Below are 14129 nucleotides of genomic sequence, written 5' to 3'. Positions count from 1 at the left end.
TAAGCGGAACCCAGATGGGTCTATTGCTAGATATAAAGCACGTCTAGTCACCAAAGGGTTTCATTAATGACCTAGTGTTGATTTCACTTAGACATTCAGTCTCGTTATTAAACCCACAACAATCCGACTTATTCTGAGTTTGGCCATCACTAAAGGCTAGGAACTATGACAATTGGATGTTAACAATGCTATTTTACATGAGACTCTAATTGAAGATGTCTTTATGTAGTACTTATGGTTTTATCCATTCTCAATATCAAGAGCTTGGTACACTAAACTTGACTCATTTTTTACTTTATCTGGCTTTATCAACTCTAAGTTTGATACCTTGTTATTTCTACTATGACAAAATAGAGACATAATATATCTTTTAGTATATGTGGATGACATTATTGTCATGGGTAATAATCATATAGAGATCCAGGCATTCATCAAGCAATTGGCAGATGGATTCTCCCTTAAAGATCTAGAAACCTTGAGCTAATTTTTGGGAGTGAAAGTAACATATACATCTTTAAGTGTCTTCCTATCACAAAGAAAGTACATTCAAGATTTATTATTAAAGACAAACATGCAGAACACAAAAAAGGTTATAACTCCCTTGCTACTAGTGATTACTCAAATTATGTAATGGAAGTCCTACTACGGAACCCACTCAATGCTAGCAAGTAGTTGGTTCCTTACAATACTTAACTACCACCCATCTAGATATCTCATTTATGATCAATAAATTATCACAATTTATGCATCGGCCATCTACTATGCATTAGTCTATAGTCAAATAAATCCTGTGATATCTTAAAGGGACCCTTAATCATAGTCTCTTTCTTTGCAAATACTCTTCACTTCATCTCTATGCCTTTGCCAATGCTGATTGGGCAAGAAACTGTTAGAACTCTTGTAGATTCTAAACTTGGGGTTGATCTCTTTAGGAGATCAGTTTCCTTGGAACTCTATAGGGGTTCCTCTCTCCAAGTTGCTGCTCGAAGGCTACAAAAAATATTCATCTATTGCTTATCAAAAGAGGAGGAATACATGGCTATTTATAGAGTTTCTAAACCTTAACTCCTAATAAGACTCCTACTCAAGACTCCTACTTTTAACCAACTCCTAATAGGACTTCTACTCAAGACTCTTATTCCTTTACAACTCCTAATTCTTCTCTAAGAAACAATCTCCTAACCCTAGCCGGCCTCTTCACCTCTTTAATAGGGGTCGGCTTAGGTAGGTTTTACATGAATGTCCCTCTCAATTAGGACTCTCCTAGCTAGAGTCCTAACAAACCTGCCCTCTTCAAATCAGCCTTGTTCTCGAGGCTGACGATTCATGAATTTTGGGAATTTGATCTTCAAGTCGTCATAGTTCTCCCAAGTGGCATCTTCTGTCGGTAGGTTCACCCATTGTATTAGCACTTTAGTAGTGGGTCGTCATCGTCGAGTCACGATCCGTCGATCAATAATGGCACTTGGCTGGGTCTGGAGTTCTCCTTGGATAGTCATATTTGGTGTGTGGCTTTGTGCTGTCTCCAAGCACCTATTTACAACTTTTGTCTGGCCATTGATTTATGGGTGATATGCCGTACTCCTTTTCAATTTAGTACCCTGCATATGGAATAACTTTGTCCAAAATCTGCTCGTGAAGATGCAAGTAGAATTTATCATAAGCACAATGCATCCCTTATAGTGTAATTCTTTTGGGTCCCAATTGTAATGAGCCACGGAGCTTGGTGCTTCCTCCAATTTTTTTTATAATCTTACTAGTCTCTGAATCTTCCTGCCATTCTATCTTAATATCCTCAAGGAAGTCGTTGGTCGGAAGTGAAACGATCGAAACTTCAGCTTGCTCGGGTAGTTGCGAAAGCGCATCTACAAGAACATTCTCTTTCCCCTTTTTGTAAGTTATTTCCTAATCAAATCCAAAAAGTTTTGTTACCCATTTTTGCTGCTCAGGGGATGATATCTTTCGCTCCAAAAAATACTTGAGGCTTTTATGGTCGGTTTTAATTTGAAATAGTCGACCAATCAAGTAAGGTCTCCACCTCGTTGTTGCGCGCATAATGGCGAGCATCTCCTTATTGTATGTTGACTTATTTTGATGGGAGGGAGATAATGCCTTACTAGTGTATGCGAGTGGTCAACCATCTTGCATAAGAATGGCTCCAATTCCGACTCCAGATGCGTCAGCCTCAATAATGAAGGGTCGGTTGAAATCTGGTAGTGTTAGCACCGGCGTCGTCGTCATAGTTGCCTTAAGTTTGTCGAAGGCAGTGGAGGCTCTGTCCAACCATTGGAAGACATCTTTTTCCAGTAAAGAAGTAAGTGGTGCACTAATCTTTCTATAGTTTTTTATGAACTTGCGGTAGTAGCCTATTAAACGCAAAAAGCCATGTAGCAATTTTATGTTTCTCGGGGTCGGCTAGTTTTGCATTGCTCCAATTTTGAAGGGGTCCACTGCCACACCTTCCTCTGATATGATATGCCCAAGATATTCCACCTTCTATTGAAGAAAGCAAAAATTCGTAGTGGTTGTTGTGTGTTCAAAAGGTTGTTTTCGGTATGTCTTCTTCGCGCACTCGTATTTGATGATACCCAGATCAAAGGTCTAGCTTTGTGAAGATTTATGCTCCCTTTCATCTAGCAATTCATCTACTATTGGAATAAGGTATTTGTCCTTGATGGTTATGCCATTGAGAGCTCGGTAATTAACGCATATTCGTCATATTCCGTCCTTCTTGCGTACAAGTAGCACCGGTGAAGAGTAGAGGTTGCAACTTGGTCGAATAACTCCTGTTTCAAGTATCTCTTTTACAATTCTTTCTATTTCATCCTTCTAAAGATGTAGATACTGATATGGCTGAGTATTTGTTGAAGGTTTGCTTGAAAGATGTTGAATCTTGGATTTTGATGATAAAATCAATTGATAGGTTAATTGATCTAATTCATATTATTGAGTTAAGTGTGCAGGATTAACTATGATAACCATAAAACACAAAGCAAGAATACCGGAGTCAAGTTCGATGGACGTTTAAGAGTCCGAAGAATCGTCGGAGATGCTGCCGGAACCAACCGAAAAGAAATCGGGAACCTGTCGGAATTTTCGGAAGTTTGCCGAAGAGATCGTCGGAGGTTCACGGAGATCACCAAGAAGGGTCAGCTACTCGTTAAAGTCATCACAAGATCGGGAGCTTGCTGGGAGTCCGTCGGAAGAAGTTCGTCGGAAAGCTCGCCAGAACAAGACTCGACATTCGCGATTGAAAACTTGCTTAGGATGTGTTTTGTTATGTAGTTCACTTGTAATTAGGATTAGGATTAAGAGATAATCCTATATCCTGGTTAGGGGCCAATTGGGCCCAAAATTAGACTTGGTTTGGGCTAAATTTGAAGCCCAACAAGTGAACCGAAGGGTCTGGCGGTAGCACCGCCAGACTGGGCGGTTGCTCCGCCCAGCACCCGAGAGCTGGGCGGTGGCACCGCCCAGCACTGTCAATGTCTGACAGTGACAGGCGGTGGCACCGCCACTAACAGGCGGTGGCACCGCCAGCATCGGGAACCCAAAGAGAATTCAAATTTTGGAGCCCAAATTTGAATCCTCTTGAGGCCTATAAATACCCCTCAAATCTCAGCTGAGATTACAACTTTTTGAGAAGCAATTGATTGAGAGAAAAGTCTCAGAAAGTCTTAGCAAGTCTTGTTTTCAATTTGATAGAGTGTTCTCCTCCTTCTTTCTTGCTGAAAATTTGTAAGAGGTTGAACTACTTGTAAAAGGTTGTAAGAGGGGTATTTGCCCTTCCATTTCAAGAGATTTGCTAGTGGAAGGTGGGAGCCTCATCGAAGAGGGGCCTCGCAAGTGGATGTAGGTCATTTGACCGAACCACTCTAAAATTGGCGTGATCTCTAGTTTGCATTTCATTATTGCTATTTATATTACTGCAAACCTTCTTACATGCTTTATTTCCTTATTACATTTGTTGCACAACTTTAAGAATATGCTTTCAAGTTAAGCTTTTCAAGTTCCGTTCTTATCGTACGAAAGATTTGTCGAAACCAACGTTTTAATCCGCTGCACTAATTCACCCCCCCCCTCTTAGTGCCGCTCCGATCCTAACAATTGGTATCAGAGCCAGGTTCACTCTCATTTGGTTTGATACCCAAGAGAGATGGCTTACTCCGGCATACATGAGGGTCACTCTATCACACGTCCACCCTTGTTTAATGGGTCGGATTATACTTATTGGAAGACTCGTATGAGGATCTTCCTCATTTCTATGGATTTCGAGCTTTGGAATATTGTTGAAAACGGATTTAAAAAATCTTCTTTTCCGATGAGCGAATGGAATGAATCGGAGAAGAAGGTTTTTGCTTTAAACGCAAAGGCTATGAATGCCTTGTTTTGTGCACTAGACAAAAATAAATTTAATTGTGTTTCAATTTGTGATTCGGCTTTTGATATTTGGAGAACTCTTGAGGTCACTCATGAAGGCACTAGCCGAGTGAAAGAGTCCAAAATCAACATCCTTGTGCACTCTTACGAACTTTTCCGAATGAAACCAAGTGAGTCCATCGGAGACATGTACACCCGGTTCACGGATGTCATCAATGGACTCAAAGCTCTTGGTAAAGATTTTACTAACTTTGAACTAGTAACTAAAATCTTAAGATCCCTCCCTAAAAGTTGGGATCCAAAAGTTATGGCCATTCAAGAGGCCAAAGACCTTAAAACATTCTCTTTTGAAGAACTCATTGGGTCTCTAATGACCTACGAAATGATATGTCAAGCTCATGACAAGCTCGAGAACCCCCTTCCAAAGAACAGGAAGGATATGGCACTCAAATCACAAGAAGACCACTTGAAAGGAACATCAAGTGATGAGGACAGTGACAATGACATTGCACTTTTGACTCAAAAATTAAAAAAATATTTAAGAAAGAACAAATTTAAAAATAATACAAAAAATAAATTCGAACAAACGAAGGACCAAGTGATTTGCTATGAATGCAAAAAACCGGGACACTACAAGAACGATTGTCCTCAAGCCAAAAAGAGAACATCAAAGAAGAAGGCGCTCAAGGCAACGTGGGATGATTCAAGCGCGTCCGAAGAAGAGGAGTTCAACACCGAGCAAGTTGCTCATTACGCCCTAATGGCCATCGGAGAAGAGGTAATGGATTTAATTGATGCAGATTTACCTTATCATGAATTATTAAATGCTTTCCATGAGTTATTTGATGAATGTAAGACAATTAGTAGAAAATACAAATTGCTAAAAAAGGAGCATGATAGTCTCACTAGTGATATCGATAAATTAAAAACTGAATATCATGATAGTTTAGCTCTATGTATAAAATGCCATGATCTAGAATCTCTCCAAAAGGAGAACTTGCTACTTAAGGACACCTTGAAGAAATTCGAGGTTGGTAGTAAATGTTTGAACATGATCCTTACAAATAAGGGTCACGTTCCTAAAAGAAGTGGAATCGGATTTGTGAGAAGTTCTCACCAAAATCTAACCACCTTTATTAAAGGCCCTATCTTACATGTTCAACACCAAAGCAATTGTAACTTTTGTTGCAAATATGGACATAAAACATATAAATGTCCATTCAAGAAGATTAGTCCGAACAAACTAATTTGGGTTCCTAAAGAAACCATGATCAATTCTATGCAATATGATAAACAAGTTAAATCAGTTTTTAAGGCACCCAAAAGAAAATGGGTACCTAAAAGTAATCCCTTCTTGTAGATACATACACCATCACAAGCTAGGAGCAAGAGATGGTATCTAGATAGTGGATGCTCAAGACATATGATTGGAGATCCATCTCATTTCTCTATGCTCACTAGCAAAGAAGAAGGGTACGTCACCTTCGGAGACAACAACCAAGGCAAAATCATTGGCAAGGGAACCATAGGTAACAAATTAAAATTTTCTATTGATGATGTCTTACTAGTTGATGGATTGAAACATAATCTCTTGAGTGTTAGTCAATTATGCGATAAAGGTTATATCGTTAGATTTGAATCAAATGTATGTATTATTGAAAAACCAAACCATAACATAACTATGATTGCATTAAAACAAAATAATATCTATACCATCAACCTTGATGAACTAAGTAATGAAATGTGCTTATCCGCTTTAAATGATGATGCTTGGCTTTGGCATAGGAGACTAGGCCATGCAAGCATGAAACTAATATCTAAGATGTCATCTAGAGAATTAGTGCGAGGAATTCTAAATATAAAGTTTATTAAGGACAAAGTATGCGATGCATGTCAACTAGGTAAACAAATAAAAACTAGTTTCAAACCAAAAACTCAAATTAGCACCACTAGACCATTACAATTGATTCATTTGGACTTATTTGGACCAATTGACACGACAAGTCTAGAAGGAAGCAAATATGCGTTTGTAATTGTGGATGACTATACTAGATACACTTGGACCTATTTCTTAGCTCACAAAAGTGATTGCTTCAAGTGTTTCTCTAAATTTTGTAAACTCACTCAAAACGAAAAAGGTTTCATAATTTCATCAATTTGGAGTGATCACGGTGGCGAATTTTAAAACTGTGACTTTCAAAATTTTTGTGAAGTTAATGGATACAATCACAACTTCTCCACTCCGAGGAATCCCCAACAAAATGGAGTAGTTGAAAGAAAAAATAGAAACCTACAAGAAATGGCAAGAAAGATGTTAAATGAATATAGTATACCCAAGTACTTTTGGGCCGAAGCCGTAAATACGGCTTGCTACATCATGAATAGGGTCCTAATAAGACCATCACTATCAAAAAATCCCTATGAATTATGGAATAACAAAAAACCAAATATTTCCTATTTTAAAGTTTTCGGTTGTAAATGCTTTATTTTGAATGAAAGAGATGCCTTAGGAAAATTTGATGCTAAATCCGATGAAGGCATCTTTCGATGCTACCGGAACCAACCGAGAAGAAATCGGGAACCTGTCGGAATTTTTGGAAGTTCGTCGAAGAGATCGTCGGAGGTTCACGGAGATCACCGAGAAGGGTCAGCTACTCGTTAAAGTCATCACAAGATCGGGAGCTTGCTAGGAGTCCGTCGGAAGAAGTTCGTCGGAAAGCTCGCTGGAACAAGACTCGACGTTCGCAGTTGAAAACTTACTTAGGATGTGTTTTGTTATGTAGTTCACTTGTAATTAGGATTAGGATTCAGAGATAATCCTATATCCTGGTTAGGGGCCAATTGGGCCCAAAATTAGACTTTGTTTGGGCTAAATTTGAAGCCCAATAAGTGAACCGAAGGGTCTGGCGGTGGCACTGCCAGACTAGGCGGTTGCACCGCCCAGCACTGTTAATGTCTGACAGTGACAGGCGGTGGCACCGCCCAGCACTGTCAATGTCTGACAGTGACAGGCGGTGGCACCGCCACTAACAGGCGGTGGCACCGCCAGCATCGGGAACCCAAAGAGAATTCAAATTTTGGAGCCCAAATTTGAATCCTCTTGAGGCCTATAAATACCCCTCAAATCTCAGCTGAGATTACAACTTTTTGAGAAGTAATTGATTGAGAGAAAAGTCTTAGAAAGTCTTAGCAAGTCTTGTTTTCAATTTGCTAGAGTGTTCTCCTCCTTCTTTCTTGCTGAAAATTTATAAGAGGTTGAACTGCTTGTAAAAGGTTGTAAGAGGGGTATTTGCCCTTCCATTTTAAGAGATTTGCTAGTGGAAGGTGGGAGCCTCATTGAAGAGGGGCCTCGCAAGTGGATGTAGGTCATTTGACCGAACCATTCTAAAATCGGCATGATCTCTGGTTTGCATTTCATTATTGCTATTTATATTACTGCAAACCTTCTTACATGCTTTATTTCCTTATTACCTTTGCTGCATAACTTTAAGAATACGCTTTCATGTTAAGCTTTTCAAGTTCCGTTCTTATCGTACGAAAGATTTGTCGAAACCAACGTTTTAATCCGCTGCACTAATTCACCCCCCCCTCTTAGTGCCGCTCCGATCCTAAGAAAAGAATAGTTATATAATGATCATGCCGACGGGTAAGAGATAGGTTATGCGGTTCGTCAAATATATCTAAAAATTCAGCAAGCAAAGGAAGTAGGTTTGGATCTTCAAATTCTATTGGCTCTCCCTTAGTTTGCTGCTCAAGTTGTACCAAAAAGCTGCTACATGCTTTATGCAAAACCTTCTTCATTTGTTGTGTGCAAACCCACGTTTCCCATTCAGTATCACCTGTTTCTCCTTACTATAAAATTTCATAATTAGTTGCATAAAATTCCAAGAAATATCACCTAATATCGTCAACCATTTAATTTTGAGCATGGCCTCATGATCATCAAGAGGGAGAAGGAAGAAATATATAATTATCTCTTGGTAAGGCCTCATGATCAGCAATAGTTTCACTTGTAGGCGCCTACGATCATACTTCAAAATCCATCCATCGGCGACCTTAACGTCAAACCTGTTGCAATTCTCGATAGGTAAAGCCATCTGGACAGCAACCTTACTATTTAGAAAGTTATTAGTACTACCCGTGTCGATGAAAACAGTGATCGGTTGTTGTTTGAGAAGGCCTCCAACTTCCATCGTTTGCGGGTTTGAGTAGCCGACTAGTGCATGTACCGTAACTTCAGTCGGTTGTGGCTCTTCTTCTGCATCTTCTTCTTCATGTTCAAGGCTCTCTTCTAGATGTTCAATGACCTCTTCTTCTATTGGTTCAATCATAAGAAGTCTCCCTTTACTATAGCGATGCTCATGGCTCCACGGCTCATCGCAATGCTAACATAACCCCTTTGCATATCGCTCCCGAAGCTCTTCTCTTGTTAACCTCTTTGGTGTAGGGACTCGGTCGATAGTAGGGGGGGCTGAGGGCTTCAATATTACTAGTTGAGGAGTGACCCTAGTCCTCCGAGCTTCATGGTTTAATTGCTCCTCTTGATGTCGTGCGAAAGAGATAGCTGCCATAAACATGTACGGTTGTCATGCTTTAACTTCTCCTCGGATCTCCGGCTTCAAGCCCTCAATGAAGGTCCTCAATAGCTGTTTTTGAGACCAATCATGAGTTTGATTAGATAACCTTTCAAACCTAGTTTGGTACTCCTGAATGGTGGAGGTTTGTCGGATCTTTGCTAGTTGTCCGTCAATATTCTAGTAATCGGTTGGTCTGAAGCGTATCAGTAGTCCTTCTTTGAATTGTCACCATGAAAGGACTCCATAAGTATGTTCAAACTAGTCAAACTACTGTATAGCATCCCCTTCAAGATGTATAGCTGTAATTTTCACCATAGATGCATCTGCGGTTTTGTGGTACCGAAAATATCGCTCTTCGCGCGAGATCCAACCAATCGGGTCTCCTTCTTCCCATCTAGGGAAGTCCACTCTCATGCATGGATAGTTGGAGTCGGTCATAGAGCTTCCCCTCTCTTGGAAGTCATATCTTCGGGCTTGGTGCGATTGGACAAAGCTCTCTCCTTGATGTGATTTCTTCGGGCTTAGTGGTCGACCCAATCTGAGTTCGGTAAAGAGCGTTCGAATCTTATCCTCCATTCGCACCTCGAAGGCTTCGAATTTAGCATTGATTACCTCCTCAGATGCCATAGTATATGCCACCAAATCTGTGATGTTAAGATCTCTCTTTTCTTGTCGCGTTAAAGGTATGTATTGGTTGAGAGAGGTGATGGTCGAAAGGGTTGGTGGATTGGTGGATGTAGGCTACAGTTTAGGCTTATTTTGTGGCTATTTTGGGTGCAGTTTAAGGGTGTGGTTTGTGGAGTTTTAGGGCTGCGGATGAAAGTTTTGGATCTGTGATAGATGGAAGCAATGGTTTGATAGAAATCAGTGGAAGTTGTAGCAAGTATGTGTTGTCTTGTAAGAGTAGAATTGTCGTCGAAGAAACAATGGTTTCTTGACATAATTTCCACCAAAAACTTAAGAGAATTGAGGAGAGAATTGATAGCAAAATCACAGTTTATATGATAGTAAGGATCCCTAATTTAATCAAGAAAATTTTGGTAGTATAATAGCAAGGAAATTGGTACAAGTTGCGATTGCAGAATTCTCGTCGAAAAATTTTAGCGGTTTATGACAAAAAATTGCAGCAACACAAAATCATTTTTAGAGATCAATTCCCTAATAGATCAATCTTAGATGGAAGCCAAGATGATCTATGAAGTGTATAAGAAATTTCATTCAAAAAAGATTGCAAATAGATGGGTTAAGGCAACAATATGCGGTTGAAATTTTTTGTAGCATAGATTTTTAAGTATAGCAGATTGGACGTAAAAGATCAGTGGTTTATATTGAGAATTTTTTGATGAAACCAAAGAGAAATCCACTGTTAGGAAGTGTCAAAACTATTATAAAAATTTCGTAGAGATTTGGATAGAAACAATATAGTATCAAGATCAAACAAATAGTGCCATGCGGTTGAAATTTTACAATGCAGATATTCAAGTATAGCAGATTAGACGTAAAAAATCAATAGTTTATATTGAGAATTTTTTTGATAAAACTAAAGGAAAATCTGCTGTTAGGAAGTGTCAAAGATGTCATAAAAATTTCATAGAAATTTGGATAGAAAAAACACAATAGCAAGATCAAACAAACAGTGCTATGTGGTTGGAATTCTGCAATGTATCTTTCGTCGTAGAGATGAAAACTTTGTGACGAAAAGTTTATGTAGCAATATAAGAATAATTTTTTTGGGATTTTTGAATAAGGATAACTAAATTGCAGCAGCAGTAAGGTTGAAAACCAGAACCTATTGCAATTTACGGGGAGATCAAAGGATGATCCGTGGTGGTGGAGATGACGGCAGAATTTGGCGACGATCTTTTAAGCAATTGTGGGAATTGCTTTGAGCGGTTGTGGAGGGTTGATGGATGACTGTGGAAGGGCAGTGAGACACCAAGAACGCTGCTCTAATACCAGGTGTTAGAACCCTTGCAGATTTTAAACTTTGGGTTGATTTCTTTAGGGGATCGGCCTCCTTGGAACTCTATAGGGGTTCCTCCCTCCAAGTTGCTGTTCAAAGGCTGCAGAAAAGATTCATCTATTGCTTATCAAAAGAGGAGGAATACATGGCTATGTATAGGATTTCTAAACCCTAACTCCTAATATGACTCCTACTCAAGACTCCTACTTCTAACCAACTCCTAATAGGACTTCTACTCAAGACTCCTATTCCTTTACAACTCCTAATTTTTCTCTAAGAAACAATCTCCTAACCCTAGCCGGCCTCTTCACCTCTTTAATAGGGGTCAACTTAAGTAGGTTTTACATCAATGTCCCTCTCAATTAGGACTCTCCTAGCTAGAGTCCTAACAGAAACTTTGATGATAGAATATCGACGTGGGGGTATATTGTCTTCCTTTGGGCTAATCCAATCAGTTAGAGTTCTAAAAAGCAAAAGACAGTCACACAGTCTACAAATGAAGCTAAATACCATGCCATCATCACCACTATTATGGAACTTAATTGGGTAACAAATCTGCTTAAGGAACTCAACATCGACTCCAATCTTACTTCTATAATCTATTATGATAATGTTGGAGCTACTTACCTATGCACCAATCTAGTGGTCCACTCCCGCATGAAATATATTGCCATCGACTTTCACTTGGTGCTAGATCAAGTTATCCGATATCAATTATGTATTTTTCATGTACATACGAATGATCAATTGGTAGACTTACTCATGAAGCCTCTCACCTATAATCTATTTTCTTTACATCCGTCCAAGATCGATATCCTTGACAAGAGCACCATCTTGCGGGGGCATAATAGTAGATAAGTGTTGAATCTCATATTTTGATGATGAAATCAATTGATAAGTTTACGATCTAATTTACATTTTGAGTGACTTAGGACTAACTGTGATCAGAAAAGGCAAATTGATTAAAGCAGGAGGAATTGGACATTAGGCCGGAGTGAAATATGTCTAGAGATTGGATGTCGAGTCGGAAGATCAGTCAACGTGTCTGCAGAAGGACTTCGTGCCATAAGTTCAGGCATTAGGCCGAAGGATCAGACATTGCACCAAGGAGATCAAAAGTTGCAGGAGTCAATGTGTCGATTGGGCAATATGCCGAAGGAGAAGACGATGCGCCGAAGGATTGGACGAAGCGCTAGAAGAGCCAATGACATGCTAGACAACATATAATTCGTGCTTTGTAATAATTTTTCTAGCATGAGTTAATTTAGGTCTAATTGAGTGGCTATTATGGTGAAATAATACCAATTCAATTAGAGGCTAATTGGGCCAGAATCACGGTTGAATTGGGCCTACTATTTGGCCCATTCAGTGTCCTATAGCAAGGTCTGATAGTGGTACCACCAAACTAGGCGGTGGCATCGCCCAGACACATTCTCCCAGATTATGTCAAGTGGTGGTACTGCCAGTCTGGGCGGTAGTACCGCCCAGACACAAGTCTCATAGACTGTGTTAAGCGGTGGTACCGCTTACTATTAGTGCTGCAGGCGTTGGTTCCGCTAGGACCCAAGAAACCTGGGATGAGATCTTTTTTGTCTCTATTTTTGAATCCATTTGGGGTCTATAAATACCCCAGCTATTCCTGCATGGACAAGCAAGAATTAAGCAGAAAGGTGAAAGAATTCTAAGTTGAAAAAGTGTTGTAATCTCTCTAAGTTTAATGAGTCTCTTCCTCCTAGAGTTAGAAGGTTTCTAAGGGAGGAGTGAGACCTAAAAGTAAGAGAGGTGTAAAGGTTCTCTCCTAAGCCTGTGAAAAAGAGAAAGAGTTGTAAGGGTAGTTGATCTTCACCCATTGAAAGAAAATCGGTAGTGGAAGCCGATGGCTTCGAATGAAGAGGAATCGAGAGTAGATGTAGGTCACGTATGTTACAAACAAAATTATAAAATTTTTATCTCGAAAATTACATTGACTCGAAAATTTTTGTCTGATAAAAATCGATATTCAAAAATGTTTAACTTGAAAGCATATGAAAGCGTAGTAAAAGTAAGAATTTAGTTTGTAATAGAAGGAAAAAGCATGAAGGAAATGCAAACAAGATTTTTATAGTGGTTCGATCATCATGACCTACATCCACTCCCGATTCCTCTTCACTCGAGGCCACCAGCTTCCACTACCCGATCTTCTTTCAATGAGTGAAGATCAACTACCCTTTTAACTTTCTCCTTTCATAGGTTTAGGAGACAACCTTTATACCCCTCTTTTACAAGGTTTCCGTCACACATGTCCAATAGAACTCTCTCTAAGCTTTAGGAGGAAGGAACTCAACTTTCTAATAGGGTTTACAATTTTAGAATCATAAAGTTTTGCTCAACTTTCTTGCCATTCCATGTAGGAATAGCTGGGGTATTTATAACCCATAATTGGCTTCAAAATTAGAGCCAAAAAAGGTTTCATCCTGGGTTTCCTAGGTCCTGATGGTACCATTGCCTATAACACTAACACTAGGTGCTACCATAGCCTAGGAGACTATGTTTGGGCGGTACCACCGCTCAGACTGGTGATACCACCACCTAACAGTCTCGGAGACTGAGTCTGGGTGGTACCATCGCCTAGACTGGCAGTACCATTACCTAACACATTCTCGGAGATTGTGCCATTGATGGTTCCATCGGTTAGGTCACTGTTTAGGCATTTTACTTAGCCCAACACAACCCAAACTTGGGCCCAATTGGCCCCTAATTGAGTTGGCCCAATTCCAACCCAATTACACCTAAAACCTACTTCGATCTAAACAATTATTAAAAAGCTAATCAAATGTTGTCCGGTATGTCATTGGTTCATCGACGCCTCGTCTGATTCTTCGGCGCATCATCCTCTCTTGCGGCCTATTGCTTAATCGGCTAGTTGACCTCCCAACTTCGATTTCCTTGGCGTAATTTTCGCTCTTCTTGGCTCGATGCTCAAACCCATGGCTCAAAGTCTTCTGCCTATATGTGACCGATCCTCCGACTCGACGTCCAATCTTCTAATATGTTTCACTCCGGCCCAACATGATTCTTCCTATTATAATTGTCTCTCCCTGATCGAAGCTTCCTACATCACTCAAAACGTAGATCAGATCATAAATACATTAGTTAGTTTCACCATCAAAATATGAGATTCAACAATCTCTCCCATTTTGATGATGACAACCAATTAATGATGAAGTTAA

This window comes from Musa acuminata, chromosome BXJ3-5, assembly GCF_036884655.1.
Source record: "Musa acuminata AAA Group cultivar baxijiao chromosome BXJ3-5, Cavendish_Baxijiao_AAA, whole genome shotgun sequence".
Taxonomy (NCBI): Eukaryota; Viridiplantae; Streptophyta; class Magnoliopsida; order Zingiberales; family Musaceae; genus Musa; species Musa acuminata.
The sequence above is the reverse complement of the archived record's forward strand: the minus strand, read 5'-3'. Positions refer to the sequence as shown.